Genomic DNA, 4,109 nt, shown 5'->3' on the forward strand with positions numbered 1-4,109 from the left:
TAGCCCGGATTTACACAGTTTCCGTCACAACAGGCGACATGCTGGGTAAGTCTGCATATTGATTATAGCATAAATCATAAATCTAATTTATGGGATTTTGCATCTATGAATTTGTTCATTTACATAATCCTTTGAGGCATGCTGGTACTAATTCTGTGTTTTATTCCCTGGTGTAGTGCTGGTGCGCTTCATAGTGATGACCCTGTTAAACATGTGGGTGCTCCTCACAGTAATTTACTACCAAAGACAAAGCAGCCATAAGAAAGAGGACTGAGTTTATCCCTCTAAGTGAGACAGACTGGTACAACAGTTATGTACGCACCTTGTGTAAACCTTCCCTTAAAATGTGCTTTTATTGTTTTTACCTCGGTGTCGGACGTCACATTTCTCTCAAACATTCCACTGTCTAAAATGTAAACGCCAATCCAATGTGATACCAACGAATACTGTTATGACGTTGCAAAAGCAACTCAAGCCAAGTATTTCCACAATGTTCTTCTCAGGACGATGCTGTGTTTTAAGTAGCTTTTATATGAGGTTTCAACGTGAACATTCTTGTTTTGTGCTGTTACCAAACCTTTGTCTCTGTTTTAATTATGAAAGAATTAATAATACAGTACAAACTATAAAAGCAGACAGATATCAGTTCTAGGATATGTTGCTTGTTCAACAGAGAATGGAATGTTTTTACCACCAAATAAATTGGGTTTCTGAGTCTATGCGTGTGTTTGTCACATTTAGTAATTGCTGAAAACACTACTAAAAATTGTAATTGTCAGTTTCTTTTTGTTCATATAAACAACAAAAAACATAAGCAAAAGGCACATCCATGTCTTTATTGTTTAAGTGGTTACTTTTATAGAGCAGTTTGGAAGCAAACATGCAATTGTTGTAGAGCCCTTAAATACAAAGTGGACAAGGCTGTATAAATAATATAATGTGCACTGTATGGCCTGTAAAATATATACTGTGTATATTTATATGTATAAAACATGCTTCTGGTTAAAGGAGAGCACTCAGTTCACACTCAACACACACAACTCTACACATGCTCTTTCAGCCACATACATGATGTGCCCAAACCAAGCATCTGGTACTTTGAATACAAAAATATAATGACAAACACTTTTAGAAAACTAAGTAGAATAGTGCTGCTTTTGTGTTGAAAAAACTGATTGCATACCTCTGTTTCTCTCTTAAATACCCTCATATCTGTGAGAAAAGCCGCATGACTCCATTGCAGATAGTGGCGGCCCACAGTTTACTTCACTTAAGTGAGTGAGAAGGTAAACACAAGTCCACTCATGATAGTACGTGATCAAGAACGTTCAGTCAAGTACTTTTGGAAACAACTACATATAATGCCTATGTGATATCTGGTCAAGCCAGAAGTACATTCAAACAATTACACCCTTAAAACTGATGGCAAGGACGTGGATCTAATCCAGAGCAGAATGTTTGTCACACCAGTGGAATAGGAGAATCTTACAGGAATGTGAATGCAATGCCCAAACACTCCTCAAATGTTTATGCAAGTACCTTATACATGTTACCAATGTGTGCGGACACACATCTAAAAACAAGGCTACTAGCAACAACTGCACACTTTTATAAAGTACAGCCAATGACGTTAGGCTGCATTAAGATTCTAAATTTAACCTGTAGTGTTCCCCTTTAGAATCTTCATAATACACAAACACAAGAAGTCTTTTTTGGCCATAATAGTCCCCATAGGAGGTGAGGAAGAGTCCACTTTTCCTTCAGTCCAACAGTGCCTTGTGATGAGTGATGCAGAGGTGAACTGTGTCTTGCCGAAAAGCTGTGTGGTGGTTTAGGGCATTTGGGTTGGTGAAATGTAATCCACTGTTGGATTGGGGCCACTGCCCCTTACAATAAGAAAATCAAATATTCTTCAGAAAGTTCTTCCCAAGTCTGTTGCAGAAGTTCCCATAAATGTGTGGCACTTGTAGGTTTCTTGATTTTCACTCTTCTGTTCAGTTCATCCCAAACCAGCTCGATGGGTTTTAAGTCTGGACACTCCATGTTTTCAAGTTTACCATCTTGTTCATTTTTCCTGATGTAGTTTTGGCAGAGCTTGGACTTGTGTTTTGTATCTTTTATCTTTTTTTTAACCTCTGGGTGTTCAGTTCTTACCTTTGTACCATTTCAAGCTCTTCATTGGACTTGCACGACTTGAATTACAATAAATAACTGGAAAAATTAGGATGTTCTAAAACTTTTGACCTTTGCCATTGAAAAAAAAAAAGACTAACAGAACCAGTTCATTTTAAATGCTTGCAGCGGTGAACATATTCCTCACTGATTTGCATCCAAATTATCCACTGCAAAGAGTTTTTATGCACTTATCTCCACTTTCAAAGGTCACACCAATAATGCCAACAACAATTAGCATGATAACAACACACTTCCTTGTTCAAGCAGACACAGCACAAACACAGGAGAATCATTTTGACCCTAGAGCTACTTTTACTGTATATCTGTACTGGGATAAAACACATTTTATTTTATTGTTACATGATAAAACTGAGTACAGCACCTTTAAAGAGCAAAATATTGTGATATTTTCTGATCTATGTTATACCTGGAGTTGAGTTTGTGTTTCTTTAACATGTTTAACACACAAATCCTGCGTATGTAGTTCTATGTAGTTCTTCTCTCAAACAGAAAACACTTTGTTCCACCTTCTGATGTGGTTCGCTGTGTTTTTAAACTCTTTACACCTTTAGAATTAGAATCATTTGGATAATTTCAGCCCTGCAATTGCCAATCTTTACTGAACAAAAAGCAAAATGTAGCTGTTAACATGAAAAGTACCACTTCATGACATCACAAGGTGGAATAGAGCATTTTGAGCTTTGAAGATGCAAACGGACTAATAATAAAGGGTAACTCATCAGTCACGAGTACGTTTCTGAGTCAGTTTTGTGTAATATGTCAGCATGTAATATCCAACTCTCACAATACGATATTGTCACAGTATGAACATCACGGTACGATATTTATTGCGATATCGTGGGAAAGCTCAAGATATGGTGGGGAGGCTCATGATTTGGGATGTAACAATATCCAAATCTCTTATGATATTTACGCAATATTTTCACAATATACATCTCACGGTATGATTATTTATTGTGATATTTTGTAGAGGCTAACAAAACTGTTAATACGCTACTTTTTCTTTTCTGAAAAAAATGTCTTGACAAGACTTAATCCAAAGAACTAAGACTTAAAGGGCCCATCTCATGCAAAATCAACTTTTCCGAGCTTTCTACCTTCTAAGAGTGATGTGTGGGCCTTGTATATGTCGCTGAAGTGGTTTTTAGATTGATTAAGCATTTTTTTTAAACAAATTGCAGCGTATTTCTGCCACCCTCCCACGCGACAACGAACTAAAGCTGCTACAACGATGACGCGGCAGATACACCTATGACGCGTTTGACGTAGCAGAAAGCGCTTTGCGGCTCACTCAGAGTCTACGTCATGTTTGGAGGTCGGAGCCTGTGCTTTCCCAGAACGAGCGGGCGGAGGAGCAATAGTCGGTCTTTCATAGTTCCTGGTCTGTGCCTGCCTCCAAGAAATCAGTAAGATTTCATAACTGTTGTGTAATGGATGTTCCAAAACCCAAATTGTGCTTGTATATGTGCAGAAGATACAATGTGAAAAGAGTTATTTTGCATGAGATGGGCCCTTTAAAAGTGCTTAGAACTGTTATTTCTTCATGTAGTCTACACCGAAATGGAGTAAAGGATCATGGTCTATGTAGTTACCTCAGTTTTTTTTTTAGCTGTTGCTGCACCATAACTCTTAATTTAAGCAAAGAGACTTGTAATTCCATATATTGTGATGGTCCACGATATTATTGTGAGAACTTTGACAATATGATATCACAATATTTCAGTTAATGCTACATCCCTAGTAATATTGGACCTTTAATTGTGCTTTTACAGTACTGATGAATTATGGTGTACTTTCTCAGGAATGGGGCATTCTTTGGGTTGTTTCCGCTCCGATGTACTGTGCACTTTTGCTTCCTACTCATCTGTCATCTGGAAGGACAGGATGAACCACCACGATGTCTGGAGGTAGCC

At 37.8% G+C, this 4,109-nt stretch overlaps 1 long non-coding RNA gene across 1 annotated transcript; it reads left to right on the top strand.

The window, feature by feature from the left end:
- Positions 1-717, top strand: LOC129407606 (uncharacterized). The gene is made up of 2 exons (XR_008631624.1): positions 1-45; positions 177-717. It is a non-coding gene; the product is annotated as an uncharacterized LOC129407606 (long non-coding RNA).
- The last annotated feature ends 3,392 nt before the right edge of the window (positions 718-4,109 follow it).

The sequence above is a fragment of the Boleophthalmus pectinirostris genome, unplaced genomic scaffold (assembly GCF_026225935.1).
Source record: "Boleophthalmus pectinirostris isolate CB_2022bp ecotype Guang Dong unplaced genomic scaffold, ASM2622593v1 HiC_scaffold_13, whole genome shotgun sequence".
In the NCBI taxonomy this organism is placed as follows: domain Eukaryota; kingdom Metazoa; phylum Chordata; class Actinopteri; order Gobiiformes; family Gobiidae; genus Boleophthalmus; species Boleophthalmus pectinirostris.